Source organism: Chiloscyllium plagiosum, unplaced genomic scaffold, assembly GCF_037043375.1.
Source record: "Chiloscyllium plagiosum isolate Xiang-an unplaced genomic scaffold, Cpla_swu_hap1 HiC_scaffold_26, whole genome shotgun sequence".
NCBI lineage: Eukaryota > Metazoa > Chordata > Chondrichthyes > Orectolobiformes > Hemiscylliidae > Chiloscyllium > Chiloscyllium plagiosum.
This window is the reverse complement of record NW_028270164.1, coordinates 62087854-62107656: the sequence shown is the minus strand read 5'-3', so window position 1 is coordinate 62107656 and position 19803 is coordinate 62087854. Positions and strand designations below refer to the sequence as shown.

Here is a 19803-nt window from a genome sequence, read left to right as displayed (position 1 = left end):
TTAGCATTTATTGGTAGAGGGATTGAGTTTTGGAGCCATGAGGTCATGTTGCAGCTGTACATAACTCTGGTGTGGCCGCACTTGGAGTGTTGCATACAGTTCTGGTCACCGCATAGGGAGAATATGGAAGCATTGGAAAGGGTGCAAAGGAAATTTACCAGGATGTTGCCTGGTATGGATGGAAGGTCTTCTGAGAAAAGGCTGAGGAACTTGAAGTTGTTTTTGTTAGAAGAAGGTTGAGAGGTAACTTAATAGAGACATACAAGATGATCAGAGGATTAGATAGGGTGGACAATGAGAGTCCTTTTCCTCGGATGGTGATGGCTAGCACGAGGGGAAATACCTTTAAATTGAGGAGTGATAGATATTGGACAGATGTCAGAGGTAGTTTCTTTACTCAGAGAGTAGTAATGGCATGGAATGCCCTGCCTGCAACAGTAGTAGATTGACTAACTTTATGGCACTTAAATTGTTATTGGATAAACATGTGGATAACGGAATAGTGTAGGTTAGATGAGCTTCAGATTGGTATCACAGGTTGGTGAAACATTGAAGGGCATGTACTGTGCTGTAATGTTGTATGTTTAATGCTCTATATAAGTGACTCGGAGGGAAATTTGCAGTGCTGCTCTTGTCTTTCTGGATGGAAGTGATCATTGGTTTGGAAGGTGCTGCCTGAGGATCTTTGAGCAATTTCTGCAGTGCATCTTTGACTTTTTTTGATTATTAGAAGCTATCATGAAATCTGATTAGAATCTTGCCTTTGAAGTATGTAATAATAAAGATAATTCTGAAATTGGGGAGCAGTACAAGAAAGATTATAAGGATCCTGGCATTTTGTTGACGTTAGGAGAAAGGGAGGACTGTGTTTGCTGGAGCTCAGAGTCGAAAGTGTAGTGCTGGAAAAGCACAGCAGGTCAGGCAGCATCCAAGGAGCAGGAGAATCAATGTTTCAGGCATAGGTCCTTCATCGTTTTGTTAATGTTGAGAAGGCTTCCTGCAGCTGAAATGTAAAAGTAGATTTGGAAGCTTTCTTGTCAATGAAGAGGGCAAAATGGTGAATTTGTAGAACAGTATATGGTTAAGTGAGGTCAGTCCAAAGATGTGCAGGTTAGGTGAATTGGCCACGCTAAATTGCCCGTAGTGTTAGGTGAAGGGGTAAATGTAGGGGAATGCGTTGGGTGGGTTGCTCTTCGGAGGGTCGGTGTGGACTTGTTGGGCCGAAGGGCCTGTTTCCACACTGTAAGGAATCTAATCTAATCTAATCTAATCTAAGCATTGTTCAAATGAAATGTGACTTGGCACAGGGGACATGACTGCCCCTCATCCCAAACATCAGACAATGCTGAATGTCAGTCCAGGTTGGGAGCCATGAGGCGGATGTGCAATGGGTGAAGTCAATGTGCAATGAGTGATCGAACCAATGACAGTACACAAAGTGGCAGGTTCTGGGACTGTTGGAAGTGTTCATTTTGAAGGAATTCCTCCAAAACAGTGACCATTAAATTATCACTTTCCCATGATAAGAAACCTGTTATGTATTTCCCCATTTTTTGATTTCTCATTTCAAATTGTGGAGCTTTTGACCTGTGTTCACATTTTGATAAGTTTGTAAAACAAATGGTCCCAATTTAGTGTGTGGCACAGTGGCACAGTGGTTAGCACTGCTGCTTCACAGTGCCAGAGACCTGGGTTCAGTTCCTGACTCAGGCGACTGACTCGGTGGAGTTTGCACATTCTCCCCGTGTCTGCGTGGGTTTCCTCCAGGTGCTCCAGTTTCCTCCCACAATCACAAAGATGTGCAGATCAGGTGAATTGGCCATGCTAAATTGCCTGTAGTGTTAGGTGTAGGGGTATGGGGGGGTTGCGCTTCGGTGGGTTGGTGTGGACTTGTTGGGCCTAAGGGCCTGTTTCCACACTGTAAGTAATCTAATCTAATTTAGGAAGGAATTTAAGCTTCAGAAAGAGCACAAACTTTGTTTTATTTATTTATTCGAGTTATTACCTCAATCCGATCAGGTGCTATCAACACACAGCCCTTAGCTATCAGCCTACCCAAATACTCAACCTGCTGCTCCCAGCAGTGCAGCTGCTGCCGAGACACCTCATGACCACCATGTGCTAATCTTTCCAAAAGAGATATGGTGTCATGCTCACATTGTCCTTGACACTCAGAGCAAACTAACAAATCATCGACATACTGGAATAGTGTAGTCACCAATGGCACACCCTCCAGTTCCAACTTCAACACCCAATTAAAGACATGCAGCGAATGCGTAAACCTCTGTGGCATTCGATTATAAGTACCAATGAGTTGGAGGTTTGGATTAGGAATTGGCTGGATGGAAGAAGACAGAGGGTAGTAGTTGATGGCAAAGTTTCTTCATGGAGTGCCGTCACTAGCGGTGTTCCGCAAGGATCTGTTTTGGGACCATTGCTGTTTGTCATTTTTATAAATGACCTGGAAGAGGGGTTAGAAGGTTGGGTGAGCAAGTTTGCGGATGACACAAAAGTCGGAGGAGTTGTTGACAGTGAGGAAGCATGTGGCAGGTTACAGCAGGATATAGAGAAGCTGCAGAGCTGGGCAGAAAGGTGGCAGATGGAATTCAATGTAGCTAAGTGCGAGGTGATTCACTTTGGGAAGAATAACAAAAAGATGGGGTACTGGGCTAATGGTCGGATACTTGGTAGTGTGGATGAGCAGAGGGATCTTGGTGTCCATGTACACAGATCTCTGAAAGTTGCCACCCAGGTAAATAGTGCGGTGAGGAAGGCATATGGCGTACTGGCTTTTATTGGTAGAGGAATTGAGTTCCGGAGTCCTGAGGTCATGATGCAGTTGTATAAGACTCTGGTACGGCCGCATCTGGAATATTGTGTGCAGTTTTGGTCGCCATACTATAGGAAGGATGTGGAGGCATTGGAACGGGTGCAGAGGAGGTTTACCAGGATGTTGCCTGGTATGGAAGGAAAATCGTATGAGGAAAGACTGAGGCACTTGGGGCTGTTTTCACTAGAGAAAAGAAGGTTTAGGGGTGACTTGATTGAGGTGTACAAGATGATTAGGGGGTTAGATAGGGTCGACAGTATGAACCTTTTCCCGCGTATTGAGTCGGGTATTACAAGGGGGCATAGCTTTAAATTAAGGGGGGGTAGATATAGGACTGATGTTAGGGGTAGGTTCTTCACTCAGCGAGTCGTTAGTTCATGGAATGCCCTGCCAGTAACAGTGGTGGACTCTCCCTCTTTATGGGCATTTAAGAGGGCATTGGATAGGTATATGGAGGATAGTGGGTTAGTGTAGTTTAGGTGGGCTTGGATCGGTGCAACATAGAGGGCCCAAGGGCCTGTACTGCGCTGTATTCTTCTATGTTCTATGTTCTAAGTACGTAAATGCAAACAAACATTGACAGTCCTCCGCCAACAGAATACTAAAGAAAGCTGAACACAAGTCAATCACTGAAAACCAATCTGCTTCCAGCAGTATATTAGTCAGCAATGTATATGGATTCAGAACTACTGCTGGCCAATCCTCCACCACATCTATATCATGTCGTGACTATAAGCATCCAGCCAGTACTCAAATGGATGGTCACTTCCTCCCACTATCACTGGCATTATCCATTGGAAAATCACCTCAACCTCCTTGGGGTACCCCAACATATCTATACAAACCACAATTTGAACATAATTACCATCAACAGATTTCCAGAATCCTGCTGTCATCATTAGCCAATCACTAATCATTTCTACATGCTTCATCATGGATCCCAGATCCTTGAACTGATGTCCCTGATTACTAACAGTGTCACATGGGGCAAAACCCCTGGCACACTGCTTCCCTATCGCTATAGCTTCTCTCTGTAAATGCTGCGGGGTGACAACCTCACAGTGCCACCGCACCTCCAATACTTTACTCTGAGTCTCATCAAAAATCACTGTACAATGCAGCTCAGACTAGGTGGCTCAGTCAAAGGCAGTAAAACTAAAGCATCTGTCCTCCATTTCTCCCAAGTTACCCAAAAATCACCACTTATATCCCCTATCCAACATACTTAGCTGTTGCGACTTCCTGCAAGACCGACTGAGAACTCACTCTATCTACACTAAATCCCGTTTGCGTACACTCCAAAAGTAATTCTAACTTCAATAAAGCAAGCTCTACCTCGCAAATTAATTGGCGACCCCTTAGAAACTAATGAAGGCAATACTACTGTTTTACTATCCAAGTGTAGACTTACTGGAGCTGTAAACCCTGTCAACTGTGGTTCACGCGAGAACCCTACAGTCTTAATAAATTTACCAGACATGGGAAGGTGGGAGGCATATTGCGGTTGGACACTAGTATCTACCACCATAAGCGTCAACCATCCTAACCTGTACAGTAACCTGTAAAATAGTTTCCTGCTCAGCCCCCTCATGTTATTGTAGGATACTGCCCCTTCCCACCTGGGTTCTCTGGGACCCCTAACACATCCCACACAGATTCACAGGCCCCATCGGGCCTATAGGGAGTTGCGCCAGGACAGCCGAATGTTCCTGACTTATAGGTCCTCCCTGTGGCTCAGAGGGCATTGGCCAATATGGGCAATCTCTCTTCAAACAGCCTAGTCGATTACACCCCCAACACACTACTCCTGATCCTCTTGAATCTGACTTCCTACTATACCCTTTGTTCCACCCCCCACCTCTCTGTCCCTGTCTTTGGAGACCCCAGTTCAGTCTAGGCTGTTGATTAATTTTATTTTGCCCTTGGTATAGTACTTATGGAAAAGTCCCTCCAAAACCAGTTATCATCAGCATAGGGTTGTCCAGCCTTTGCCAGGTGTCGGTAGAGGGTTCTCCCTGAACTGGCATGGTATTCATTGCATTATAGCGTCGACCAACTCAGATGTCACAGGCAAGATTGCCTCGCTTTTCTCTCTGTCTTTCTTTTTAACATCCTCAACTTAGATTAGATTAGATTACATTACAGTGTGGAAACAGGCCCTTCGGCCCAACAAGTCCACACCGACCCGCCGAAGCGAAACCCACCCATACCCCTACATTTACCCCTTACCTAACACTACGGGCAATTTAGCATGGCCAATTCACCTGACCCTGCACATCTTTGGACTGTGGGAGGAAACTGGAGCACCCGGAGGAAACCCACGCAGACACGGGGAGAACGTGCAAACTCCACACAGTCAGTCGCCTGAGGCGGGAATTGAACCCGGGTCTCAGGCGCTGTGAGGCAGCAGTGCTAACCACTGTGCCACCGTGCCGCCCACTATGCCACCGTGCCGCCCACGGTGTAGCAGTGTCAACTTCCTTTGTACCTCCTCCTGCTCTTTTTGTCTATCCAGTAGCACTAGATCCCATGGACTAGATTACATTCGCTACAGTGTGGAAACAGACCCTTTACACCCAGTCCACACCGACCCTCTGAACAGTAATCCACCCATCAGCTAACACTATGGGCAATTTAGTATGGCCAGTTCACCTGCACATCTTTGTGACTGTGGGAGGAAACCCACGCAAACTCGGGGAGAATGTGCAAACTCCACACATATAGTCTGCCCTAGGCTAGGATCGAACCTGGGACCCTGATGCTGTGAGGCAGCAGTGCTAACCACTGAGACACCATGGCACCCCTACATGACCTTTGGCGGGTCATGGATGTTAGACCCATTATCTATAACTTAGATTTGACTTGAGGGGCATCACCACGACAGTAGCAGTCTGGAACATTGCAGTTAACAGTTGATTGCCTTCCACAACTTGTTCTGTTTCAAGCCTCCACTTTTTCAATTGGTTTTCCAAATAGTTTACTAGGTTTTCAGTATTTCCCAGAGGACCCCCTTTCAAGGTTTTGGGAACAACCTTAAGTGGGTAACAGTCTAAGGACCTGCATACCCTTGGCTCATTCGATCAAACCCAGCACCATCATCCATCCGATTATCCACTACATTCTTCAAGCGAGCTCAATCCATTATCCCTCTTAATCGTGGGAGTCTTACCACCTGTATTAGCAGTGCCTTCAAATCCTCCATAGCCAACAACTGTCCTGTGGTTTCGGATTCAAAGGCTTTAATCCACTTTCATGCTCCAGCATGTAAACTGGGCAACACATTTCTCAGCCTTTCCAGATCGTGGGTTCTCCAAGGAATGTATTGTGGCCAAGTCCCACCTTTTATAAACAATGGCAGCATCTTCCCCTGTGGGAACTTCTTTCCATTATTAAAAGTGTTACATTGTGATTCTTCATCAGATTCCAAATCGAACCGAACTTGTATTTCCTCCCTGCCTGTTACTACTGCTCCGCTCCCCTCCCCCCATCGCTGTCTGACTGTCTCTACACAACATTCCTGGAATAACTTAGATGTACTCCACAGTCTCTTTGTTCTCTTAGCCTGAGTCTGAATTTCACCTCGCAATCTCTCTTTTTCCCAGCTGTTAAGCTCCTAATTCTGTTTGCCACCTCACCTCGTCTGTCTCTCATTTTATTTTGAACACATTCTGTTCTGGGTTAGTTTCATGCAAATCTAATTCCCCTCTATCCCCTTATGTGTTGCATTCTCTTCACCTAAATGGGGGAGGGGGTTGCACCAAGTTTTCCAACCTGGGATATATAGATGTAGAGCTGAAAAATGTATTGCTGGAAAAGCGCAGCAGGTCAGGCAGCATCCAAGGAGCAGGAGAATCGACATTTCGGACATAAGCCTTTCTTCAGGAAATGTCAATTCTCCTGCTCCTTGGATGCTGCCTGAACTACTGCGCTTTTCCAGCAACACATTTTTCAGCTCTGATCTCCAGCATGTGCAGTCCTCACTTTCTCCTATATAGATGTAGACCCCTGCTGGGCCTCCATACTGGAGGGCTCTTTGTTCTGCCCTGAGCAGGTGGAGATGTGCAGAGAAAATGCACAGTTCGCTGTCTGACACCCCCGGTCAGTAACTGGTGCCTGAAAAGCTCTCCACAACTCCTCTCCTTTACCTTGAAATACCTTTAAAATTTCCACATCCTGTTCCCTCTCTAACATTCTCTTCTTTGATTTATCCTTAGGTCTGTAATTCTTAATAAATCCCTCCATTTCATCACACATATTGATATCAAAGGTACCCTCTTTCAGCCATTTGGTCAATAAATCCTTAGTTACGCTTTCCCATTTTTCAGAAACTTTAACAATTTTTTTTGCTACTGAAAATTTTTTACCCAGTATTTCAATTACAGTCCATTTATCAATCCTGACAATCCTGACATATATTTCAGTCCAGCTAATGTATTATCTCTGCTCTCACAAATCACTCCCCTATACTTTACAAGTCCTGTAGCGCATGTCAACAATTTAAATACTTTCTAATTCTACAACTCACAACCGTCCCTTACCAATCTAACAGTTCGTAAACCTTCTCAGTCTCAACTAACTAGTAAAAACAGATTCTGGATTAGTGATGCTGGAAGAGCACAGCAGATCAGGCAGCATCCAAGGAGCAGTAAAATCGACGTTTAGGGCAAAAGCCCTTCACCAGGAATATAGGCAGGGAGCCTGAAAGATGGAGAGATAAGTGAGAGGAGGGTGGGGGTGGGGAGAAAGTAGCATAGAGTACAATCGGTGAGTGAGGGAGGAGATGAAGGTGATAGGTCGGGGGGGGGCGGGGAGGGTGGAGTGGATAGGTGGAAAAGAAGATAGACAGGTAGGACAAGTCATGGGGACAGTGCTGAGCTGGAAGTTTGGAACTGGGGTGAGGTGGGGGAAGGGGAAATGAGGCGAGTTTGTTTCAGGACATGGTTGAAGAGCTTCAGGGCAGAGGAAATGATCTGGGAGTTGCAGTGGGAGAGGGACTCCCTGAGATTCTTGTAGAGAGAGGAGGAAAACTTCTTCAAGGCAGGCATCCTTCCAAGAGGATTCGCAGTAGGGTTAAAATCAACTAGGTAGTAAAAACAATCTATCCTCGTTCGTCCTGCTTAAACTATCCTAGGACTGCATCTACAGAATGCACTAATCACTGACAGCCATTTGGGAAAAAAATCTCTAAAAATACCTCTTAAACTCCTACATTGCAAAATAAAATCAAAACTCGAGCTCGATCTCGAGCTCCAGGGAAACAAAACATTCAACCAACAACAAACAATCATGCATACAAACCATGATTTGGAGACACCGGCATTGGATACAATCCAGATCACAATGGTTAAACTATCAAGTCTCTCTCTCTCTCTCAAAACACACACATACAAAGCCTTTCTGCAAGACAGAAGCATTCTCTCTCTCTCTGTCTTTCTATCTGTCTGTTTGTCTCTCCCTCAGAAACGCGCACAAAGAACTTCTCGGCAAGCAGCCAGGAGCTCAGCACTGAAACAAAGTTTTTCTCTCTCTCTCTCTTTCTCTATCTCTCAGAGCCTTGCCTAAACAGACCCTTCGTTCATTTCTAAAAGTACAATCTAATTATCTGTCAGAGAAATTACCCCAATAAATTAGAGATCACAAAGCACAGTTCAAAGTGAAATTAAGTTTATTTGTACGGCGATATCGCAGAAGAGAAATTGATGAAACTGAAACAGCACAGACTGTGTGTCCAGGTAGGCAAGAGTTCTCTTCCTTGAGCTAAGGGCGAAGCCAAGTTTTATAGGAATCTTGTACAATAAGGTTAATTAAAATGGGGAAAGATGCAATGTATTTGGAAATGGAGTAACCTTGTTACAATGATGATAATTGAAAAACACTTATCGGATGAATGCCCTAATTCTCAATACAATGTAACATCCTGACAGTAGCAATGGGATCAGGAGATTCCAGTTCTCTTTGCAGGTCGGTGAGAATGTCTCTTTTGAAGCAGTAAGGGGCTTCTATTGTCCTTTCCTGGGAGTGATGTCCTTGGTGGTGCCTCTCTATCTGACCTGTTCTTTGTGTGGCTTTGGTGTTGCTATGTTATGAGACTGCCCTGGGGCTTTTGGACAGCTGTGTTGACCTGGAACTGTTAGCGTGTTTTGGGAAGTGTATTCCCTTGTCTGCGAGTGCTGAATGGTTTCACTTGTCAGCTGTTGTGTCCCTGCTGAGGCATTCTGGGTGTTTCTGGTATAGTTTGGCCACATTTGCTTTTCTACGTTCTGTGTGGACCTATTATGGGTTAGCAGGGTGGCAGATCTTTTCCCACATTATCATACAGGCCCTGTCTTAAACACTCAGCAGTCTCGTAACACTTTAGCAATATGAGTATTAGATTAGATTAGATTCCCGACAGTGTGGAAACAGGCCCTTCAGCCCAACCAGTTCACACTGACCCTCTGAAGAGTAACCCACTCAGACTCATTTCCCTTTGACTAATACACCTAACACTACGGGCAATTTAGCATGGCCAATTCACCTGACCTGCACATCTTTGGACCGTGGGAGGAAAACGGAGCACCCAGAGGAAACCCACGCAGACGCAGGGAGAATGTGCAAACTCCACACAGACAGTTGCCTGAGCTGGAATTGAACATGGGACCCTAGTGCTGTGAGGGTCCCAGGTTCAATTATTCTCTATTTTACTTTTAATCATCAACTACCAATTTGCCGGCTTTCAATTTCATCTCACAGAAAATGTACTCACACTACACAGCCCTCCTGAGCAGAGCGCCACGCAATCAGTTAAACCCACATGCCACTCGTGACGCGGCAACAATAGGGACTTATTAACACCATGTGGAATTTTTACTATCACCACATGGTCTTTTTTATTAACACCAACATTAAAACATTCCTTACCATTTACTATCCGTTCAGACTTTTAACAATAAAATATAAAAATTAAAGATCAATGTCTATATCCTTAAAGACTGGATGGTATCCACAGAAAATTAAATACACCACATGGAATTTTGTCTTAATCACTTTAATCTATACCACTCATCCCTCCCTCCTCACAGTTGTCCTGAACAATCCTTTGCGTCTCCTCAAATTTTAATTTACCATCCACCTTCTTTGGATCGGAGAGACCCCCAGCGGCTTTCTTTGCATTCTGTGTCCCCAAGAACCTCCCTTATTCGACAGAATATAGTCCAAATTAGCAGCAAAACGCTTACTCTTTTGTGTGGGCAACTCTTTTATTCTGTCTATCTTAGGAGAGCTCTTGCTTCAACTAGCAAGCGCTCAGTTGCAGCCTCTGTTCAGAGGAAAAGCTCTCTTTCCGGTCCCGTCTGGGGTGCCAAATGTTTTGTGGAAGAATCTCTCAATATTCTATAAAACATTATCAGGAGACGCAAAAAATCCCTCATGAAATTAAATTTTAATCTTGCAAAATCAAGCTGTGGCAGCCAGCAAACTGTCTTCCCTGACTGTCCACAATTTCTTTGTTCTCCTCTAGTTTATATAATTTGTTGTTCCCACATTTATCAGATAACATTAGCCTAGCCAATCATGCTGGCTTGCTTTGTCTTTCTAAACTAATCATTGTCTACCATACAGGTTCCCTACATTACACTTAACCTATCACATTACAACACCATCATCATCAGCATTAGCTCATCTCCCAGTGATTTAACTAACGTGTCACAATGCACTACCATTATTTGTTACTTGAGCTCTGTAACATGATCCCAGGCATACATTGCAACATTAAGTTAACTACATTACTGCCATAATATCTTCCATACACACCATGAGACTTCACTTTCTCCATTAGTTTACCACGGGGAACAGTATCAAACACCTTACGAAAGTCCATGTATATGACATCTACAGCCTTCCTTCATCTATCAACTTGGTCACTTTATAGAACATAGAACAATACAGCACAGAACAGGCCCTTCGGCCCTCGATGTTGTGCCGAACATTTGCCCTAGCTTAAGCACCCATCCATGTACCTATCCAATTGCCGCTTAAAGGTCGCCAATGATTCCGACTCTGCCACTCCCACAGGCAGCGCATTCAATGCCCCCACCACTCTCTGGGTAAAGAACCTACCCCTGACATCTTCCCTATACCTTCCACCCTTCACCTTAAATTTATGTACCCTTGTAACACTCTGTTATACCTGGGGAAAAAGTTTCTGACAGTCTACTCTATCTATTCCCCTGATCATCTTATAAACCTCTATCAAGTCACCCCTCATCCTTCGCCGTTCCAATGAGAAAAGGCCTAGCACTCTCAACCTATCCTCGTACGACCTATTCTCCATTCCAGGCAACATCCTGGTAAATCTTCTCTGCACCCTCTCCAAAGCTTCCACATCTTTCCTAAAGTGAGGTGACCAGAACTGCACACAGTACTCCAAATGTGGCCTAATCAAGGTCCTGTACAGCTGCAACATCACTTCACGACTCTTGAATTCAATCCCTCTGCTAATGAACGTTAATACACCATAGGCCTTCTTACAAGCTCTATCCACCTGAGTGGCAACTTTCAAAGATCTATGAACATCGACCCCATGATCCCTCTGCTCCTCCACCTTACTAAGAACCCTACCGTTAACCCTGTATTCCGCATTCTTATTTGTCCTTCCAAAATGGACAACCTCACACTTGACAGGGTTGAACTCCATCTGCCACTCCTCAGCCCAGCTCTGCATCATATTTAAGTCTCTTTGCAGCTGACAAAAGCCCTCCACACTATCCACAACTCCACCAATCTTTGTATCATCTGCAAGTTTACTGACCCACCCTTCGACTCCCTCTTCCAAGTCATTAATAAAAATTACAAACAGCAGAGGACCCAGAACTGATCCCTGTGGAATTCCACTTGTAACTGGGCTCCAGGCTGAATATTTACCATCTACCACCACTCTCTGACTTTGACCGGTTAGCCAGTTTTCTATCCAACTGGCCAAATTTCCCTTTATCCCATGCCTCCTGACTTTCCACATAAGCCTACCATGGGGAACCTTATCAAATGCCTTACTAAAATCCATGTACCACTACATCCACTGCTCTACCCTCATCCACATGCTTGGTCACCTCCTCAAAGAATTCAAAAAGACTTGTAAGGCAAGACCTACCCTTCACAAATCCGTGCTGGCTGTCCCTAATCAAGCAGGTGTCTTTCCAGATACTCAGAAATCCTATCCCTCAGTACCCTTTCCATTACTTTGCCTACCACCGAAGTAAGACTAACTGGCCTGTAATTCCCAGGGTTATCCCTATTCCCTTTTTTGAACAGGGGCACAACATTCGCCACGCTCCAGTTCCCCTGGTACCACCCCCGTTGACAGTGAAGACGAAAAGATCATTGCCAATGGCTCTGCAATTTCCTCTCTTGCTTCCCACATAATCCTAGGATATATCCCGTCAGGCCCGGGGGACTTGTCTATCCTCAAGTTGTTCAAAATGCCCAACACATCTTCCTTCCTAACAAGTATATCTTCTCGCTTACCAGTCCGTTTCACACTCTCCTCTTCAAGAATACGGTCTCTCTCGTTTGTAAATACAATACTTCCTCAAAGAACTTTATTAAGTTGGTAAGGCACAATCTCCCCCATAGAAAATCATGTTGCTTATTGTAAGAAATGGGGAAGTGTGTTGTTTTCGCAAAAAGGTAGTGATAATAAGCTTAAGTATAATGCTGATAAATCGAGTGTAAAGGGCAGCTGCAGACAATGATTAACTCAGCAAGCACTAGGGAAATGTATAATTGGGTACTAACTTTAGTGCATAATTATTCTATTAAATAATTTCTTTCATCATGATAGTTTAAATAATTTAGTCTCAGCAAAATAGCTGAGATAGCTGAAACACCTAAACTAGGCAAGAAAAGACACATTTTTAAAATGTATATTCAGGAATGGAATATACCAATGAACAATGGAAGATGTTACAAGCAAATAGATAAAGTGAAAGGAACATCAAGATCCAAGTTTAGCAAAATCTTCCTTATGTCAGCATTTACAGAGGGAAGGGTCGCCAACTTGGAGAAGGGGGGAAATAATAAGATCGGATCGCAAGTTAGTCAGAGAATAAAGTTGATTCGGTAATGTAGGAGTCAGAAGAGGTGACCTCACGCAGCTCAAAAGTATAACTGTGTACGAGTTTGAATGTTCATTGCTCATTTGCTTCTGCAATTGATGCCCTTTCTTGCAAGATCGTAGAATAAATAGTCTTGTTTCCAGTTTTGGTGGTCTCGTCTAATTTTATTTAAACTTGTTTCTAACAGATTTGGGGGCTCGTTCCGGGATCCCAAGCTCCGGTCACTCGGCATTTTTGGGAAAACGGAGACGGTGCACCTCGCTGATTTCAGCAGTTTCTAGTTTCCCTCCTTGCTGCGGTGGCTTGGGCGAGTGTGATCCAGACTGGGAGATCCTGGAAACAAGACGGGCAGAAGCGGCGGGTTTGGTCGGGTAACTCTTGTGTGCACAAGACCCGGGTAAGAAAGGTCTTAAAAGATTTATCCGGGCGACCGGGGTAGGCAGCGGTATTTGCTTCCAGTTGGATATATCCGGGGATCCAGGGGACTGGGGTAGGCAGCGGTAGTTACTGCTGCCAGTTGGATATATCCGGGTGACCGGCAGCGGTTGTTGCTGTTGCCAGGTGGATATATCCAGGGAACCTGGGTTCCGGGCGACCGGGTTAGGCGAATCCGGTCGACCAGGGTAGGCAGCGGTAATTGCTGCCAGGTGGATATATCTGGGAATTGCCGCGGGAAGGGGCATGCTGAAATGACCAGTTAACTCTGTGCACAGACCAAGGGAAAGAAAATGGACCTTTAAGTATTGTCTTGGTGGTCGGGGACGTACGAGAAGTACGGGGAATTGGCAACATTTAAAATAAAGTAGTTAATTGGCTAGATTAATCTGACAAGTAAGGTGTCTACCTGATTCGACCACCCAGCCTTAGACCGGTTGTTAAGAGGGGAAATCCCCCACGCGAAGGTCAGGACCCTGAAGTGGGTGTGGAAGAAGGTGACACTGGACCTCAGTAAGGTTAATTAAATTACATAAAGAAATGGCCGAGTATTAAAATGGGAAATAAGAATTGTTGTTTAAGTGTCGAAGGAGACATGAGAGGGACGTCCGAGGACCACATCCCAATAGACAGTCCTTTAGGAAAAATGCTAAGAGATTGGAAGTACAATCCTCGGACGCGAGGAAAGGATAAAAAAAAACAAATGATAAAATGTCAATGAAAAACAGCCTTACAGTCAGGAGGAATCAGATTATACTTCATATCAGAAGCTGGAAATGTGTTGCTGGAAAAGCGCAGCAGGTCAGGCAGCATCCAGAGAACAGGAGAATCGACGTTTCGGGCATAAGCCCTTCTTCAGGAATGGCTTATGCCCGAAACGTCGATTCTCCTGTTCCCTGGATGCTGCCTGACCTGCTCCGCTTTTCCAGCAACACATTTCCAGCTCTGATCTCCAGCATCTGCAGACCTCACTTTCCCTTCATATCAGAAGGGCTAGTAGCTGAAGGGCTACTGAGGGTACACTTCGTAACTAACTTATAGCCAGACATCCAGAAAAATGTTCAAAAGCTAGAGGAGTCGTTGCAGGAAGCTCAAAGTGTCTGTGAGATACAGTGTCTATGTGTGTGTGTGTGTGAGAGAGAGAGAGAAAAAAAGCTGTACAGCTAACAGAAAGTTTAACCCTTTGTGATTCAGTTTGAATGCACATTTGTTTGTTGGTGATTGAATGTTTGTGCTTTGTTCCCTGCAGCTTGAGATCCGGGACTGTTTTGAATCTGATTTCTATTATGGAAATTTTAACACGATTTCTTTTAAGGTTAAGGATTTTACAGATGATGAAATAAAATGTTAACTCCTGCTCTTTTTACAGGTCATGACTGCCTTACTATCAGTTTCTAACTAATCCCTTTTATCCTTCCATAAAAGTGATTTATGGAGGACAGTTGAAGTCTCAGTTCAACATTAGATTGTAATAAATAAAAAAAAATCCTATGGTTAAAATCGGCGACCTTGGATTTGGCCATTATTCATGCATTAGAAGTTTTTTTTTAACTTGAATAGACAAATCCTTTTTAAGGCAGCTCTGGTTATTTCACGACCTATAGCATTGTAATTGAGCAATTACTGGCCAGGACTACTTAAGAAAACTAATTTTGGATTTAAATCAAGGGACTAAAACCGGGTAATTATTGTGGATTTCAAAGTTGGGAACTGTATACATTTTACATTTTAAATATTAAACACTGAATAAATGAATTTATAACATAAAAATATGTATTTATAAGTAAGATTCCAAAATGTATAGTTAGGAACAGGCTTTAAAGTTAGACAAGCATAAATTGATAAATTGTATTTGAGATTACAGAGAGCAAGAAATATTGCAATATTTCTTTAAAAAAATCAAGGTCTAAACAAAACATTGGGTGATGAGGAGTGGCCATGAGTGGCCCTAAAGCTGTTCAGTTGGTTAAATTGGCTCAGCAATTGATCATTCCTGATGAAGGGCTTATGCCCGAAACGTCAATTCTCCTGTTCCTTGGATGCTGCCTGACCTGCTGTGCTTTACCAGCAACACATTTTCAGCAATTGATCTGGCAATGTAAGCAGAAACAGAAGGCAAAAATAATGCTAGCCCACGGTTGATGAGGTAATAAAGAAAAGGACAAAACTAAAAGGAGCTAGAAACCGGAATGGTGGCGGGCAGCATGTCAAAAATAGAAGGAGGAGAAGGGATCGGGGAGGAGATGTTAAGGGGTCTGGTAGACAGGAACAAGGATCAAAGTGGAAATCCCCACAGGCGGGATGTTATTACTGTGGAAAGACAGGTCACTTTAAGAGAGAGTGTCCAGATCCGAAAAAGGAAGTAAAGGCAGTGCCGTTTATGAACCTTGATGTAAAATAGGGGTGTCAGAAGTTTCTGCCCCCGGGGACCCACCAGGCACCCTTGATAAATTTAAAAGTGGGACCTTAGAAAGAGGACATAATTTTCCTAGTCGATACGGTGGCAGCAAGGTCATCCTTAAATTTTAAGCCCAAGGGAGTGGGAACGAGAAAGTTAATTGGATTATGGCAACAGTTTTGTGATGAGAGGCACGAAGAATCAGTTTTGTGCTCATGATGAGATATTTCCACCAAATTGGGGATTGAATTAACTGCAAAAGGTGCTATGGAATCTGTTAAGGTTCTTAAAAATGAATGTGCTCGAGCAAAACAATTACAGAAACAGAATGAGAAGTCACAAGTGACTGGTAAACAAACAGAACTGCGCGATTACAGTTTTTAAAATGTGACTAAAGTCACTTGTTGCGTTTCCACCCTGAATTATATAATATATAATTAATATTTATAATAAATCAATTATATTAGCCAGAATCAATATTAATTGGCAGGATTCCTTCACACATTCTCACTGACCTGTCATATTGATTCATGGTTAATTTAAAACATGACTGCATTAATTCATTGTTAATTAAAGAATGGAAAGCTACACTATTGGCCAGAATGTTTGCAGGCAGTGGTGGCAATAGCCTTATTGGTAGAGGAGAGTCAGAAACTTACTTTTGAGGAAGCCTTTATAGTCAGCACCCCACATCAGGTACGGACCATACTAAATCATAAAGCAGGACGATGGCTCCCAGACTCTAGGATCTTGAAATATGAGATAATCTTAATAAAGCAGAATGACCTTGTGTTAGTCACAGACAGTTGCTTGAATCCAGCTGCATTTCTGTGGCAGGGAGAGGGGGTAGCCCTTGGCAATCCAGAACATGACTGCCTTGATATTACTGAATATCAGACTAAAGTGCGAATGGACTTAAGAAACATACCGTTGCATGCGGGAGCTCGGTTGTTTATCGACGGGTCCTCCCAGATGATTAAGGGTAAAAGGCACAATGGATATGCTGTAGTAGATGGGATACAGGGAAGCGTTATCAAGGCTGAAAGACTGTCTAACGGCTGGTCAGCCCAAACTTGTGAACTCTATGCCCTAGAAAGAGCTCTCAGAACCTTAGAAAACAAAACAAAAGGGAACGGTATGTGCAGACTCCAAATATGCGTTTGGAGTGGTACATACCCTCGGAAAAATTTGGCAAGAAAAAGGACTGATAAATAGCAGAGGAAAAGAACTAGCTCATAAGGAATTGATAAAACAAGTGCTGGAATCCCTGTTACTCCCGAGAGAAATAACGATAGTCCATATACCCGGACATCAGAAAGGGAACACTCTAGAAGCAAGGGGAAACAGACTAGCAGATGAGACAGCCAAAGAGGCAGCTATGAACCATACAGTAACAAAGATGCAGATTCTTATACCCCTAGTTGAGTCTTCTTCTGTGAACCCCGTGTACACAGAAGAAGAGGAAAAAGAATTCCAGGAAATAGGAGCCACTAAGACAACCGAAGGAAGGTGGATCCTCCCGGATGGTAGGGAATTGTTGAGTAAACCGGTCATGAGAAACATCTTAGCCACTTTACACCAGGGTAGTCATTGGGGCTCCCAAGCTATGTGTGACATAGTACGTTGGCAAACAGATATGCGCAGGGTGTACAACTTGCCAGAAGATCAATAAGAAAGTAATAAGGGAAGGACCCAAAGGGGTGAGACCCTTCCAAAGTATACAGGTGGATTACACTGAACTACCCCCAGTGAGAAAACAGAAGTACTTGTTGGTCCTAGTAGACCACCGGGGTGGGTGGAAGCTTTCCCAATGTCATGGGCCACCTCAAAAGGTGTGGCGAAAACCCTCCTTGAACATATCATCCCACGATAGGAAATAGTGGAAAGTATAGATTCAGACCAAGGTAACCATTTTACTTCCAAGATCTTACAAGGAGTAATGGCAGGATTAGAGATCTCTTGGGAATTCCATACCCCTTGGTACCCACCCTCATCTGGATGGGTGGAACGAATGATCAGACCTTAAAGAAGCAATTATCTAAGCTAGTCCTAGACACTCGATTACCATGGACCAAATGTTTGCCTATTGTGCTATTACGCGTTCGGAGTGCCCCAAGGTGTGATATCGGCCTTTCTCCTTATGAAATGATGTTTGGGCTACCATTCCTGGGAGGGAAAGGAGAAGTGCCTACAGCTGAGTTTCATGAAAAATTATATTGTGGCACTTGGCTCTTCATTATCTATTCTTAGGAATAAAAGCCTGTTGATACAGACTTGAGTTTGCAGCACATCGGATACGACCGGGTGATTGGGTCCTGATCAAGACCTGGAAAGATACCAAACTGCACCTGAGCTGGGAGGGACCATTCCTAACCCTCCTGACTACTGAGACAGCTATCTGGACTGCTGAGAAAGGGTGGAGTCATCACACTTGCGTTAAAGGTCCTGTGAACACCTCATTGGCGGAGTGGCAAGCTCATCTTACAGACAACCCTCTGAAAGTTAAGCTAAGAAAGAAGGAATGGACTGAGACAAAAGACTTTTTTTTAATGTTTGATTGTTACTGATTATAAGGGCTCCGTGGACTCACCTCTCCCTGGCGCCTAAAAGATTAAGACAGATAGACAGGACGGTAGGCAGGGGTCAGAGATGGGCGGGTACTGGTATAATATTATAACGTTAGTAGTATTAACTGTTCAAGGAGGCGGGAAAAAATCACTTCACTTCACTATGCCAAAATTATGCTGAACAAAAAGGACTTGCCACCTGTTGGGTCTGTGCAGAGGTCCCACACCATGGTGAATCTGGGCTCCCCACCTCGGTAATACCGCTCACCAAAAGAGAAGTGTACGATGTACAACAATTTGACTTGGGCTCAAATTATACAAAGTGGAGTTTTGACAGGGGTGAATATAACTTTGCGGGATGGTTCCCTCGACCAGCCCCGAAAACCCAGGGTGCTATCGATGGCCTTAGAGTTTCCCCACCGAAAGGAGCAGTAAATACCACCTGTTTCTGCAATCAGAATGACGCCGCACCCTTCCAATTAGGAAAATCATCTTGTGTCTACACCAGCCAAGCCACTGCCACGACCGTTCCCCTTATATTAAATGGAACATATTGGGTATGCGGCCTGAGGGCCTGTCCATTTGTTCCCGGGGAAGAATGCATTTGCGTGACCGAATGTATAGGAATGCATGCATGTTATAAGACCATAAGACCATAAGACATAGGAGTGGAAGTAAGGCCATTCGGCCCATCAAGTCCACTCCGCCATTCAATCATGGCTGATGCGCATTTCAGCTCCACTTACCAGCGTTCTCCCCGTAGCCCTTAATTCCTCGAGACAACAAGAATCTATCAATCTCGGCCTTGAAGACATTTAGCGTCCCGGCTTCCACTGCACTCCGTGGCAATGAATTCCACAGGCCCACCACTCTCTGGCTGAAGAAATGCCTCCGCATTTCAGTTCTGAAATGACCCCCTCTAATTCTAAGGCTGTGTCCACGGGTCCTAGTCTCCTCGTTTAACTGAAACAATTTCCTAGCATCCACCTTTTCCAAGCCATGTATTATTTTGTACGTCTCTATTAAGTCTCCCCTTAATCTTCTAAACTCCAACGAATACAATCCCAGTATCCTCAGCCGTTCCTCATATGTTAGACCTGTCATTCCAGGGATCATCCGTGTGAATCTCCGCTGGACACGTTCCAGTGCCAGTATGTCCTTCCTGAGGTGTGGGGACCAAAACTGGACACAGTACTCCAAATGGGGCCTAACCAGAGCTTTATAAAGTCTTAGTAGTACATCTCTGCTTTTATATTCCAACCCTCTTGAGATAAGAGACAACATTGCATTCGCTTTCTTAATCACGGACTCAACCTGCATGTTTACCTTTAGAGAATCCTGGTGATGATGTTGATGAAACACTGCCTCAAATTCAGAAAGGCTGGAGTGGCTGCTGTTACCTCGCTTATATAGTTCCCCACCTCCGATTAGAAAAACATTGAGCACAACCTGAGAAAGGAGGGGGGAATAAGACGTAAGGCC

The 19803-nt window shown here is 44.2% G+C and overlaps 2 long non-coding RNA genes across 3 annotated transcripts in view; one reads left to right on the top strand and one right to left on the bottom strand.

The window, feature by feature from the left end:
* LOC122563354 (uncharacterized) overlaps window positions 1–19803 on the bottom strand; it is a 193030-nt gene that overhangs the window by 67135 nt on the left and 106092 nt on the right. The gene's annotated exons all lie outside the window — the stretch shown is intronic.
* On the top strand, window positions 8374–18879 carry LOC148145196 (uncharacterized). The gene is made up of 3 exons (XR_015751017.1): window positions 8374–8562; window positions 13109–13318; window positions 18005–18879. It is a non-coding gene; the product is annotated as an uncharacterized LOC148145196 (long non-coding RNA).